The sequence below is a fragment of the Mirounga angustirostris genome, unplaced genomic scaffold, assembly GCF_029215605.1.
Source record: "Mirounga angustirostris isolate CCGP_5_RB_7025 unplaced genomic scaffold, mMirAng1.0.hap1 SCAF_6, whole genome shotgun sequence".
Classification (NCBI taxonomy): Eukaryota; Metazoa; Chordata; class Mammalia; order Carnivora; family Phocidae; genus Mirounga; species Mirounga angustirostris.
In genome coordinates, this window is record NW_026991714.1 from 63,391,377 (window position 1) to 63,406,703 (window position 15,327).

Sequence of the window (15,327 nt, forward strand, 5' to 3'; positions counted from 1 at the left end):
CCAGGGTCCTGGGATCCAGCCCTGCATCGGGCTCCCTGCTTGGCAGGAAGCCTGCTTCTCTCTCTCCCACTCCCCCTGCTTGTGTTCCCTCTCTCACTGTGTCTCTGTCAAATAAATAAATAAACAAACAAATAAATAAAATCTTTTTAAAAATTATAAAACAAAACAAAAACAAGTTTCTTGTGGACAATGCATAGTTGCATCTTTTGGGGAATTTTTTAAAAAAATTCATTCTGACAATCTCTGCTTTTTAACTGATGCATTTAGACTATTAACGTTTAAACTGATTATTGATTTATTTGGCTAATATCAACTATGTTTGTAACATTTTCTATTCATTGCCAGATGCTTCGTTTTCTGCCTTTTTGGTTTTAATTGAGCATTGTATTGGATTCCATTTTATTTCCTCTCTTAGTGTATCAATTATATTTCTTCAAAAAAAATTTTAGTGATTGCCCTAGAGTTTACAATGTACATTTTAATTAATCCAAGTCTACTTTCCAATAACGCTATTCCACCCTACTATAATTTAGGTTCCTTATAACAAAGTATTCCCAATTCCTCCCTCCTGTCTCTTGTAACATTGCTGTCATTAATTTAATTATCCATGTGGGATGGTAGTCCAATGCATTGTTACTATTATTAATTTAAACAAACAGTTATTTTTTGGATGACCTCAAGAATAGTGACAGCTTGATGGGTACAGGGTTTTCTTTTGAGGTGATAAAACTGTTTTAGAACTAGAAAAAGGTATTGATTGCACAACATCGTGAATGTACTAAAAACCACTGAATTGTAAACTTTAATGTGGTTAATCTTACATGAATTTTACCTCAATGCAAAATAAAAAGAAATAATTTTATTTTCTAATGCTCTTCCTTTTTTATGTAAATCCAAGTTTATCTTTATCATTCTCCTTTCTGAAGAAAATATTTTAACATTTCTCGCAAGGCAGGCCTGGTGGTGAGGAATTCCCTTGATTTTTGTTTGCTGAGAAAGTCTTTATTTCTCTATCACTCTTGAAGGATAATTTTGCTGGATATAGAATTCCAAGTTGGTGAAATTTTTTTTCTTTCAACACTTTAAATATTTCACTCATCTCTCTTGCATGTGTGCCTCTGACAGGAGGTCTCTTAATTGTTATTCTTCTTGATCAATAGGTATGGTGCTTTTTTTTCCCTCCAGCATTTTTCAAGATTTTGTTTTTGCCTTCAGTTTTCTACAGCTTGACTATGGTATGCCTTGGAGCAGTTGTTTGCATTTACTCTTCATGATGTTCCCTGAGCTTCCTGGATCTGTGTTTTGGTGTCTGTCATTAATTTTGAAAGTTCTTGGCCATTATTACCTCAAATATTTATTTTGTTCCATTCTATTCTCTTGGCATTCCGATTGTGTATGTGTTACCTCTTTTGAAATTATCCCACAGTTCTTGGAAGTTCTGTCCTTTTTTTTTCACTTTGTATTTCAGTTTGGGGATTTTCTTTTGATCTACCTTCAAGCCCACTAATTCCCTCTTCAGCTCTGTTGAGTCTACTGATGAGCCCATCAAAAGCATTCTTCATTTCTATTACATTGTTTTTATTCCTAGCATTTCCTTGACTCTTTCTTAGAATTTCCACTTTTCTGTTTACATCACCCATCTGTTCTTCCATATTTTCTAATTTTTCTATTAGAACCCTTAATATATTAATCATAGTTATTATAAATTCCATATCTGATAATTCTAATATGTGTGTCATTTCTGATTCTGGTTCTGAAGTTTGCTTTTTCTCTTCAGACTTTGTTTCTGCTTGCCTTTTGGTGTGCTTGCAATTTTGTTTGTTATTGTTGAAAGTCATATATGTTATATTGGGTAATAGGAACTGAGATAAAAAGGCCACTTGTATGTGGATTTATATTAATCTGGCCAGTAATTGGGCTTGGTTTGGTGTTTGCTGAGCTATAGGTGCCAGAAGCTTTAAATTGCTTTAAGGTTCTTGTTTTTGTCTCCCCTTTTGAGTTTAGACTTGCCTAAGTTCCTCTCTTCAGAGATTGTATGTCTTACAGCTCTTAAAACTATGATCCACTATTATACTGAAGCCTTTTTGATGTGGTAAGGTATGAGTGAGGGGAACTTTGTACAATCTCCCAATTAAATGTCAGTCTTTTAGTGGGCCTGCATCTCTGGTATGTGACCTCCAGAAATATTTGCTTCCCCCCAACCCCCCTTACCTTACTGAGACTGAAGGTCTAGAGAAGTTAGGAGTGAGAGGAATACCCTCCCCTATGGCTCTGGGACAGGGATCTGGTAAAGTCTTTCTCCCTGAAGAGTAGGCCTTTGTTGTGGAAAAGGCTCTGGGTGTATTTCACAAAGATTACTTTTCCTCTCCCCCTACCAGAGCAATGAGGGGATCTTTTTCTATTCTTCACTGTGAGGGATCTTTCTCTAGTCTTCATGATGAGATCTAGTGGAGTTTCCCCTAAAACTGTAACAATAAGGAGTTTCTCGACCTCACACTCAGCTTCCCACAATTTGTCAAAATTACCATTTAAGTGCTGCTTACCACCAGTTTATGGCTCCAGTAGCTTCTTCTCCATGTAAGCAGATTCTCAGCTATGACTTTCTGGATTCACCTGTCTCTATAGCTCTTGGGATGGTAGTTTGCCTTGTAAACTCAGTTCCCTGGATGGGCTCAAGAAGTTATTGATTTTTAATTTGTCCAGCATTTCCTTGTTGTAGTAATAGAAGTGACAACTTCCAAGCTCTTTACATGACAGAGCTAAAACTCTATAATATATTTTTAGTTCCATTCATTCTTCAATTCATACCATGCAGCTTCAGTCCAAGAACTTCCATACATGGTTGTACAGCCTGATCAGGACAGCCACTGTGGTGACTCTTTTAATCCACTGAATTGTGTAACCAAAGTCCATCCCCATGTCATGAAATCTAATGGACACTTTTCACAGCTTGGCAGCATTTAACATGTTTAACCATTTCTTTTTTCTTGAAACACTCTCCTCTTATGGCTTCTCTGGCACCAAAACATGTTGGTTTCCCTCCTACTTTACTTGTTACCCTTTGCCATCTTCTTTACTTACTCCTCTTCCTTCACCAATCTTTAAATTATTCTTCGCATTTACTCCCCAGATGATCTTACTTAGACCCAATTGTTTTAGATATTATATGATAATGGCTTACAAATTTATACCTCCAGCAAGAACTTTCCCCTTAACTTTTCAAATCATAAATTCAACTGACCACTGGCATTCCTGTTTAGAGGTCTTATAAACAGGTTCTATGTAGTGTGGATAAAATGGACTCTCCAGTTTCCCTGTAAATCTGTTCTTCCCACAGGATTCACCATAACAATACATGACACAATCATCCTCCTAGTTTCTCAAGGAAGAGCTCCTTAACTAATCTCAATGCCCCCACTCTCTCCCCACCCTACAACCCATTTTCCATATGACAGTAGATAGTTTCAAAATATATTATGTCAAGGTTGCCAGTTCCAAACTAGATGGAGTAAATGCATTTTATTTTACTTTGCCACTATTCATAATGAAAGAAAAATCCTAGACAAAATACATTTCACCCACAAAAATACTGACAGAGAAAAGAAAGTAGATGTGAGTAGGGACCTTGAGATTCTAAGAGCACCCTACCAGAGAGTTCCCTGAACTTTTTCCTTGCCTCCTCTATACTCTGGCATAGGCACTAGAAATGCCTGGAACTCAGTAATTCCAGCAAGCACAGAAGAAAACAAGCCCCAAGAAAGGCCTGCATTCTTTATCCAAAAGACCAGAAAGACCCATTGGTGGCCCAGAAGGACAGAAGTTTTTTTAACATACCTGCCTATTCTTGAACCAGCCACCACAAAAAATAGCTGTTCCCATTTCCCACTATAATAGGTGCTGCAGTAGTGGAGCCATTGGCCAGAACCCTGTTTTCCCTCCCACCTCCTGGGAGGAGGAACCTTCCCTCCTCTGTAGAGCCCTAAAGGTGGAAATCTGACTCTCACCCCTCTACAATAATGAGGCAATGCTCTTCTTTCACTGTACTTGTAGGCAGAACTCTCGACTTTCATCCCCACACTGCAGTAACAAACAAGGCCAAGCTAATTACAATTTCTATTAATGCATATCACACACACACACACACACACACACACAAATGAGGCAGTGCCTCATCCTGCAGCTCCTGTAGGTGGAACTCTGACTTCTACCTCTGTCTTCCTTTTTTTTTTTTTATTATGTTATGTTAGTCACCATACAGAACATCATTAGTTTTTGATGTAGTGTTCCATGATTCACTGTTTTCATATAACACCCAGTGCTCTGTGCAATACATTCCCTCCTTAATACCCATCACCATGTTCACCCATCCCCTGCCCCCTCCCCTCTAAAACCCTCAGTTTGTTTCCCAGAGTCCATAGTCTCTCATGGTTCATCTCCCCCTCTGATTTCCCCCTTTTATTTTTCCCTTCCTTCTCCTAATGTCCTCCATGCTATTCCTTATGTTCCGCAAATAAGTGAAACTATATGATAATTGTCTTTCTCTGTTTGACTTATTTCACTTAGCATAATCTCCTCCAGTTCCATCCATGTTGATGCAAATGTTGGGTATTCATCCTTTCTGATGGCTGAGTAATATTCCATTGTATATATGGACAACATCTTCTTTATCTATTCATCTGTTGAAGGGCATCTCAGCTCCTTCCACAATTTGGCTATTTGTGGACATACCTCTGCCTTCTGATAACAATGTGGGACCCTTCCTCTTCAGAGCCTGTGGATGGAATTCCAAAGTCAACCCCACCCTATAATAAGGAAGCAATGAAGCAGTGAGGGAGTACTCCTTCCCTGTGGTGCCTGTGGGCAGGACTCTGAATAACCTCTACCCTGTAATAACAAGGAAACAAACTTCCCCTCCCCAGCTGGTGCTGTGGGAACTATTGGGTGGAGTCCTCTATTCCTGTTAACACAAAAGTGGAACAAAATAGCTCTGCCGTAGCTCTATAAGTTAAATTGACATTTGAAGCACAATCCACAAAAGTGATCTAGGACATGCATTCTGATCCTAAACAAATTGACTACCTGATAACATAAAAGATTTAAATAGGAATTAGAATCTTATTATATAATACTTAAAATATTCAGGGGATACAGTCCCAAAATTACTCATCAGACCAAGAAAAAGGAAAGTCTCAATTTAAAAAAGACAATCAATAGATATCATATGATACAAATGTCATGTGATTAGAACAGTGACATAAAAGAAACATTTCTAAACTGTAGCCAGATCTTAAAAGATATGTTATTTTAATAACGAGGAGATATCATGTACATTTGTGTTTAATCTCTTTGGGTTTTTAAGAATTTCCAATTTTAATCATTGTCTCAGGATTTTTTTTCTAATAATGACTTATTGCTATAAATATTTGTTTACAGATTCATTTTCTTCCTATTGATTTCTTGTGGAAAATCACTTTAAAAGTAAACATAGGTTTTTAACTTTTTTAATAAGAATACTTTGTTGTTTAGAATTCAGTGATGTCTTCTGAATTTTATGAGATAGTTGATAAGATTTTCTAATTATAATTAAATATATATCTAACTATTAGATAGTATTAGCATTTAATTTTATATAATTATTAGACATGTATTTAATTATATAAAATTAAATATAAATTTCTATTTATAAATAAACATAAAATTAAATCTAATTAAATATATATTTAAATGCTTTACTAAACATGTATGTACAATTTATATTAATTGCAATCTTAATTATTTTTCTTAGTGTCTTTTACCTTCAGAGGTGAAATCTCTTAGGAACTTATATGTATTGAGAAAAAATATCCAAAACTTAGAAATAAGGCAAAAAGATGACTGAATGTTCTTTCAGTGTCATATTGGAGAACTGTCTAACAGGCCCACCCCAGGATCCCTTAGATATTTAAAGGAATGTACTTTTTGAAAAAATTGTGTAAAATAAACATAAACATTTATCATTTTAATAACTACTTTAAGTGTACAGTTCAGTGGCATTAAGTACATGCCTATGGTTGTGCTTCTGTCTCTAAGAATTTGACAATTCTAACTACCTTATATAAATGGAATCATACAGTATTTTTCTTTTTGTGACTGATTGATTTCATTTAGCATAATATAGTCAAGGTTCATCCATGTTGTAGCATGAATTTCCCTTCTTTTTAAGGCTAAATAATATTCCATTGTATGCATAGCAAAGGAAACAACAAAACTAAAAGACAATCTACTGAATGGGAGAAGATATTTGCAAATAACATATCTGATGAATGGTTAGTACCCAAAATATATAAAGAACTTATAAAACTCACCAAAAAGCCCAAGTAAGGGGCACCTGGGTGGCTCAGTTGGTTAAGCGACTGCCTTCGGCTCAGGTCATGATCCTGGAGTCCCAGGATCAAGTCCCACATCAGGCTCCCTGCTCAGCAGGGAGTCTGCTTCTCCCTCTGACCCACCCCCCTCTCATGCTCTCTCTCTATCTCATTCTCTCTCAAATAAATAAATAAATAAAATCTTTAAAAAAAAAACCCAAGTAATCCAATAAAAAATGGGTAGAAGACATAAACAGACATTTCTCCAAAGGAAACATACAGATGGCCCTCAGACACATGAAAAAATGCTCAACATCACTCACCATCAGGGAAATGCAAATCAAAACCACAATGAGATATCACCTCATGCCTATTGGAATGGCTAACATCAACAACAAAAGAAACAACAAGTGTTGGTGAGGATGTGGAGAAAAAGGAACCCTCAAGCACTGTTGGTGCGAATGCAAACTGGTGCAGCCACTGTGGAAGACAGTAGGGAGGATCCTCAAAAAATTAAAAATAGAACTACCCTATGATCCAACAATCACACTACTAGGTAATTACTCAAAGAATACAAAAACAGTAATTCAAAGGGATACATACACTCCTATTTTTACTGGAGCATTATTCACAATAGCCAAACTACAGAAGCAGCCCAAGTGTCCATCAACTGATGAATAGATAAAGAAGATGTGGCATATATATACATATATATATAGTATTCCATTGTATATGTGATTTGTATATATATTCCATTACTATATAGTATTTCATTACTATATATATATGTATATATGTATATTTATAAAATGGAATATAATGTATACATATTATACATAATATATACATATATAATATATACATATATGATATGTATATACATGTATAATATGTGTGTACATATATAATACTGTACATATTGTATATATACATATATAGTATATAATGTATGATATATACATATATACTGTATATATGTATATATGTATACAATGGAATATTATTCAGCTATAAAACAGAATGAAATCTTGCCATTTGCAACACATGGATGGATCTAGAGCATATAATGCTAAGCAAAATAAGTTATTCATAGAAAGACAAATATCATATGATTTCACTCATATGTGGAATTTAAGAAACAGAAGAAATGAACAAAGGTAAAAAAAAGAGAAAGATAAACCAAAAAACAGACTCTTAACTATAGAGAACAAACTGATGATTACCTGGGGGGATGGGTGAAATAGGTGTTGGGAATTAAGAGTATGCATAATTATCTTGATGAGCATGGGGTAATATATGGATTGTTGAATCACTATATTGTACGCTGGAAGCCAATATAACACAGTATTTTAAATACACTGGGAACAAAATAAATTTTTAAAAAAGAGTAAAAAATATTCCATTGTATGTATATACCACATTTTGTTTATCCATACATCTTTCAGTGGCATTTGGGTGATTCTACCTTTTGGCTATTATAAAATGTTACCATGAAAAAAATAAAATAAAATAAAATAAAATAAAATGTCATGAACATAGGTATACAAATATCTTTTTTTTTTAATATTTTATTTATTTATTTGACAGAGAGAGACACAAGAGAGAGAACACAAGCAGGGGGAGTGGGAGAGGGAGAAGCAGGCTTTCCGCAGAGCAGGGAGCCGGTGCGGGGCTCGATCCCAGGATCCTGGGATCATAACCTGAGCTGAAGGCAGATGCTTAACCGACTGAGCCACCCAGGCCCCCTGTATGAATATCTTTTTGTGTCCTTGCTTTCAAAACTTTTGAGTTTTGAGTTTCCAAAAGTGGAATTGCTAGATCCTGTGGTAATTCTGTTATTAATTTTTTGAGGAACTGCCATACTGTTTTCCATAGCAACTGTACCATTCCCACCAACAGTGCACAAGGGTTCCAATTTCTCCACTGCCTCACCAACACTTATTTTCTGTTCCTTTTTTTCAGTGTTATGAGGTATAATTGACAAAATTGTATATTTTTAGTGTATACAACTTGATGTTTTGATATATGTATGCATTGTGAAATGATTGCTCCAAATTAATTAACATACCCATCACCTCACATGGTTTCCATTTCTCTTTTACTTTTTCTTTGTGTGTTTGGTGAGAAATAAATACATCTACCCTTTTAGCAAATTACAAGTATACAATATTGTTAACTATAGTTATGTTGCTATACATTAGATCTCTAGAACTTACTCATCCTGCAGAACTAAAACTTTGTACACTTGAGCCAACATCTCCCCATTTTGCCCCTGGCAACCGCCATTTTATTGTCTGCTTCTATGAGTTTGACTTTTAGATTCCACAAAAAAATGAGCTTAAGCAGTATTTGTCTTTCTGTGTCCAGCTTATTGCACTTTGTATAACATCCTCCAGGTTCATCCATGTTGTCTCAAATGGCAGGATTAGCTTCTTTATTAAAGCTGAATAATATTCCTTTGTGTATACATATACCACGTTTTCTTTATTAATCTATCAGTGGACACTTAGATTGCCATATCTTGGCTATTGTGAATAATGGTGTAGTGAACATAAGAAGGCAGATACCTCTTTGATATTCTGTTTACATTTCCACTGGATACATGCCCAGAAGTGGGATTGCCAGATCATATGGTAATTCTATTTTTAATTTTTTGTGGGACATCCATACTGGTTTGTATAATGGCTGTACCAATTTACATTCCCACCAACAGTGTACAAAGATTTTCTTTTCTCCACATCTTGCCAACACTTGTTATCTTTTTATCTTTTTGATGATAGCCATTTTGGCAGGTGAGAGGTGATACTGTGATTTTATGATTGATTTGCATTTCCATGATGATTAGTGATGTTAAACACCTATCATATACCTGTTAGGGCCCTTTGTATGTCTTCTTTGGAGAAATATTTATTCAGATTCTTTGCCCATATTTTTTTATTAGGGTTAATTTTTTTCTTGCTGTTGAATTGTTTGAGCTCCTTATATGTTACGGGTATTAACCTCTTATCATCTATCTGGCTTACAAATATATTCTCTCATTCAGTAGGTTGCCTTTTCACTCTGTTGGTTGTTTCCTTTGATGTGCAGAAGCTTTTAAATTTCATGCAATCTGATTTGTCTACTTTCATTTTTGTTGCCTGAGTTTTTGATGTCATTGCCATTGCCCAGACCAATGTCAAGAAGCATTTCCCTCATGTTTTCTTCTAGTAGTTTTATGGCTTTAAGTCTTATGTTTAAGAGTTCATTTTGAGTGGATTTTAAAAATAAGATGCAAGATAAGGGTTCAATTTAATTCTTCTGCATGCGGACACCATTTCCCAACACCATTTGTTGAACAAACTATCCTTTCACCATGTACATTCTTGGCACTATTGTCAAAAATCAGTTGACTATAAATGCATGGATTTATTGCTGGGCTCTTTATTTTGTTCCACTGGTCTATATATCTGTTTTTATGGCAGTACCATACTATTCTGATTACTATGGCTCTGTAATATATATTGAAATCAGGATATATATATCAATATATATTGAAATCATGCTTCCAGCTTTGTCTTTTTTTTTTAAGATTTATTTATTTATTTTAGAGACAGAGTGCATGGCCAGTGGGAGGGGCAGAGACAGGGAAAGGGGAAGTAGACTCACCATTGAGTGGGGAGCCCAATGCGGGACTTCATCTCAGGACCTTGAGATCATGACCTGAGCCAAACCTAAGGGTTAGATGCTTAACTGACTGAGCCAGCAGGTGCCCCTCAAGCTTTGTTCTTTTTGATTAAGATTACATTTGCTACTTGGGGTCTTTTGTGGTTCTATACAAATTTTAGGACTGATTTTTCTATTTATGTAAAATGGCATTGGGATTTTGATAGGGAATGAATTGAATCTGTAAAGCACTTTGAGTAGTAAGGACATTTTAGCAATATTAATTCTTTCAATCCATGAATATGGAATATCTTTACATTTATCCATGTTTTATTTAATTTTCCTCACCAGTGCTTTACAATTTTTAGTATAGAAATCTTTCACATCTTTGGTTGATTCCTCTTTTCTTTTTTGTTGTTGTTGCTATTGTAAACGAGATTATATTCTTTTTATTTCCTTTTCACATGGTTCATTGTTTGTGAATAGAAATACAACTTATTTTGAATGTTGATTTTTTTTTTATTCTGCAACTTTACTAAATTAATTCACTAGCTCTAACAGGGTCTTTTGTTTTAATTCTTTAGGGTGTTCTACATATATGATCATGTCATCTGCAAACAGATAATTTTACTTCATTTCTGCTTTGAATGCCTTTCACTTCTTTCTCTTGTCTAATTGCTATAGCTAGAACTTGAATAGAAGTGGTAAGATTGGGCATCCTTACCTTGTACTGGATCTTGAGGAAAAGCTTTCAGTTTTTCCCCATTGGTTTTCGTGCTAGCTGTGGAGACTCTATATAGATAATCCTTTATTGTGTTGAGGTACATTCCTACTATACCTATTTTGTTGAGACTTTTTATCATGAATGAATGTTGAATTTTTTTAAATGCTTTTCTGCATCTTTTGAGATAATCATGTGGTTTTTATCTTTCATTCAATTAATGTGGTGTATCACATGGATTTATTTGCATATGTTGAACTATCTTGCATCCCATGGATGAATCCCACTTGGTCATGGTGTATAATCTTTTTAATGTGCTGTGAAATTTGGTTTGCTAGTGTTTTATTAAGGAGTTTGCATCTATGTTTATCAGAGATATTGGCCTGTAGTTTTCTTTTCTTCTGGTGTATTAGTCTGGCTTTGGTATCAGGGTCATGCTGGCCTCATAAAATGAGTTTGGAAGTGTTCTCTCTTCTAGTTTTTGGAAGAATTGAAGAAGGATTCATATTAATTCTTCTTTGAATGTTTGGTAGAATTCACCCATGAACCCAGCTATCTGTTCCTGAGTTTTCTTTTTCTGGGAGATATTTGATTATTGCTTCAATCTCTTTATTTGTTATTGGTCTGTTCAAGCTTTCTCTTCTTGATTCAATGTTAGTAAATTGTATGTTTCTAGGAATTTATCTATCCCTTCTAGTTTATCCAATTTGTTAGCATATAGTTGTTCTTAATAGTCTTTTATGATTCTTTTTATTTCTGAAGCATCTGTTGTAATGTCTCCTCTTTTATTTCTGATTTTATTTGAGTCTTCTTTTTTCTTAGTATATTTTAGGATTTGACCATTTTGTTTATATTTCAAAACACTAACTCTTAGTTTCATTGATTTTTTTTCCCTATTGTTTTTCTGTTCTCTATGTGACTTATTTCTGCTCTGATCTTTATTATTTATTTCCTTCTCACTTTGTGCTTAGTTTGTTCTTTTTCTAGTTCATTGAGGTATAAAGTTAGATTGTTTATTTGGGATTGTTCTTTTTTAATGTAGACATTTATTGCTTTCCTCTAAGTACTGCTTTTGATACATCCATAAGTTGTATTTTTGTTTTCATTCATCTTGAGATCTTTGTAAACTTCCTTTTTGATTTCTTCCTTGATCCAATGGTTGTTCAAGAGTATGTTGTTTAGTTTCCCTGCATGTGTGAATCTTCACATTTTCTTACAGTTACTGAATTCTACTTTCATTATAGTGTGGTTGGAAAAGATATTTGGAATTATTTTAATCCTCTTACATTTTTAAGACATGTTTTTTTACCTCTAATGATCTAGGTTGGAAAATATGCACTTGAGGAGAACGTGTATTCTTCTGCTGGTGGTGAAAAGTTTTGTATAAGTCTGTTAGGTACACTTGGTCTATAGTGTTGTTCAAGTCAGCTGTTTTTTAATTGTTTTTCTATCAGGATGTTTTAACCATTATTGAAAGTGGGACGTTGGGGCACCTGGGTGGCTCAGTCAGGGTCCTGGGATGGAGTCCCGCATCAGGTTCCCTGCTCAACAGGGAGCCTGCTTCTCCCTTTGCCTCCCCTCCCCACTTGTTCTTTCACTCTCTCTCTCTCTCTCTCTCTTAAATAAATAAATAAAATCTTGAAAAAAAAGAAGGTGGGACATCGAAGACTCCTACTATTATTGTATTGCTGTATCTGTCTTCCAATCTGTCAATATTTGCTTTATATAGTTAGGTGCTCTGATGTTGAGTATATATATATTTATAATTGTTATTTTGTCCTGTTTAATTGATCCTTTTATCATTATATAATAACCTTATCTCTAGGGAAAGTTTTTTAATTAAATTCTATTTTCTGTGATATAAATACAGTCACCCTTGCTTTGTTTTGGTTACCATTTGCATGGAATGTTTTTTCCATCCCTTCACTTTTTTTTTCATCTCCAAAAAAGTTTATTAGCATGATTAAAAACATTTTTTGAATAATGACAGAATTTCTAAATATGAAAGAGTATCAGTGGCCCTATTTTATAACAAACTAGTTGCAAATGAATGGACAGCTTTATTACCAGCCTTCATTTTATTAAAAACAATCCATATTTATTGGTTCCATGTGAATTCATGACTATTGCTTTGCCTGGGAATGAGTCTCTACTGCAATTAAGTAGAGAAAATATCTTCCATAATTGACCTGTATTACTGAGTAAAGAGTTGATAAAAATCCTCAAAGAATTGGGTTTTTGTTTTTTAAAAACATTCTTTTTATACACTACAAAGAAATAATTAGTATTTTGACTTTTTAAATTCCTACATGATATTCCGAATGGCAGTCTCCAAAGGTCCTCCCTTCACATGTGTAATTGCAAAAACAGACACTCTTCTGGAGTGTGCATTCTTGCTCTGAAGACTTGGGCCTCCATATGTTAGTACTGGTTTGAAAATAAAAACAGCATCATCCAGAATATAGTAGTCATTATATGTGTTGCTTTGACACAGGTATGGTAGGCTGGTGAAAGCTTCAATAACAAAACCAGCTTTTCTGAAAACTTTAGGCAGACCACTTCCTTGTTCTTGCCAACTCTGTCCCTTAATTTCTAAAATTTCTGATGGTTTCTCCCACTTGCTGCCTGTTTTCCACATAGCGATGGAAGGGTAAAACCAGAGTAAGGATGACCCTGCCTCTAGTTGGCTCCAAGACACTTCTGATATCTTTTAATAAGTCACAGGCTGATCATAGCGGTCCAGCAAATTGAAGCAGCTGATGACATCATACTGGAAGCCTTTATTCTGCATTCATTTATACCAGATATTCTGTATTTCTTCTTCTGAGGCTGTCATATCATAGTTTCAGATAGCTCAGTGGCATACATTTCTTCAAAAGGTGGGCTCATGATTTTTGTGACTTCTCCATCTCCAGCACTGAAATCAAGAAGGCTATGGACTTTCCAGTTTGGATTAATTTTTAGTAGTCCCTGAAACTGATCTGGTGAAAACACAAACATTGAGCATCTTCCTAGCAACTCACTGATAGATGTTCTAGACATAAACAGGTTAAGAACAGATGACACAAAAGAGTGATATAATTGGATAAAAAGCCAGCCCAATTTCTCAATGCTGTTGTTTAAGATCTGTGTTCCTTGATCAAGGTTACTCTGAACAAAAACAGCCTCGAGTGATTAGCATAATTTCTCTCCATTGTACACATACTCCTGGTGTTTCCCCTTCCTGCTACCTGCTGCCACCATCGTACCACTTGTCATGTTCACTTACAGGGAGTGGGTGAGCAGGTTCCACAGAGTCCACATCCTCTGCACTAGCCATAGGGTCACCAGGCTCAGGCACAGCCAACCCAGGAACAGTCTCATTAGGGGCCATGGCCACTCTTTTGATCACTGCCAGCACCTGGGTGAAGAGGAGAAGGTGCTGCCTGGCAGTGCTAGAGCTATCATGCCCAATTTGCCCATCCAGCCCCTCTCCATCCCTTCACTTTTAGCCCGTGTGTGTCTTTAAATCTAAAGTGAGTCTCTTGTGGGCCACATATTGCTGGATCTTGGTTTGTTATTGTTTTTATCCATTCAGACCCTCTCTACCTTTTGATTGGGGAATTTAATCCATTTACATTTAAGAAATTGTTGATAGATGAGGACTTAATATTACCATTTTGTTAATTGTTTTCTGTCTAATTTGCAGCTGCTTTGTTCCTCTCTTGATGTCTTCCTTTGGGGGATTTTTGTAGTGCTTTGCTATGATTCTTTTTATCTTTTGTGTATCTACTAAAGGTTTTTTCTTTGTGATTACCTTGAGGCTTGCATAAATTATCTTGTAGTTAAAGTGTTTAAGTTAATAGAACTTCAACTGCATATAAAACTACATTTTTACTATGCCCCCTTTGTGTTCTTATAGTCAGAGACTTCTTTTTTACTTCTTTTTGTGTTGTATATCCATTAACAAATTTTTCTTCTTTAACTTTTAGATTAGCATTAAAAAAAATTTATGCATCACCATTACAATTTTACCTTGTTCTGCATTTGTCTATATAGTTTTCTTTACCAGTGAGATTTATGCTTTCATATGCTGGGGTTCAGATTGGTGAAGACTGTGGGGGTCCTCTGTAGAGAAGGCTGTGGAAGTCCATGATGGTGGTGAGGGCTGCTGGAGCCTCCTCCTCTCCTTCTCCCCCATGGGAAGCTGTAGCCAGCAGAATTCCTCTTGGCATTCAACTGTGCTGTCCTGAGGGTTAGGGTAATGCAGGTTAAGTGCCTCCTGTACTTTTCTGCGCACCATTTTCAGATTTTGTGCTCCACTGGGTTGCTGAAGTTTCTTAATTATACTCTGGAGCTCTCCCAAAGCTTTTTTTGTCCATGAAGATTTGTTAAATTGTTGTTTTTGTAAGAGAACCTCCTCATCTGCCATCTTGCTGATGTCACTCCTCATTTGTTAATTTTAATTTTTTCCAATTTTACTGAGATAAAATTGACATACTGTGTTAGTTTAAGTCTTGCCTTATATATATTGTGAAGTGATTACCACAACATACTGAGTTAACATCCATTATCTCATATAGGTACAATAAATAGAAAAAGTGAAGGAAGGAAGGAAGAGATGGAGGGAGGGAGGAGGGT

At 35.3% G+C, this 15,327-nt stretch overlaps 1 protein-coding gene and 1 pseudogene across 1 annotated transcript in view; one reads left to right on the top strand and one right to left on the bottom strand.

The window, feature by feature from the left end:
* CATSPERE (catsper channel auxiliary subunit epsilon) overlaps positions 1-15,327 on the top strand; it is a 209,403-nt gene that overhangs the window by 91,745 nt on the left and 102,331 nt on the right. The window lies entirely within an intron of this gene.
* Positions 13,013-14,070, bottom strand: LOC123845590 (protein-L-histidine N-pros-methyltransferase-like; annotated as a pseudogene).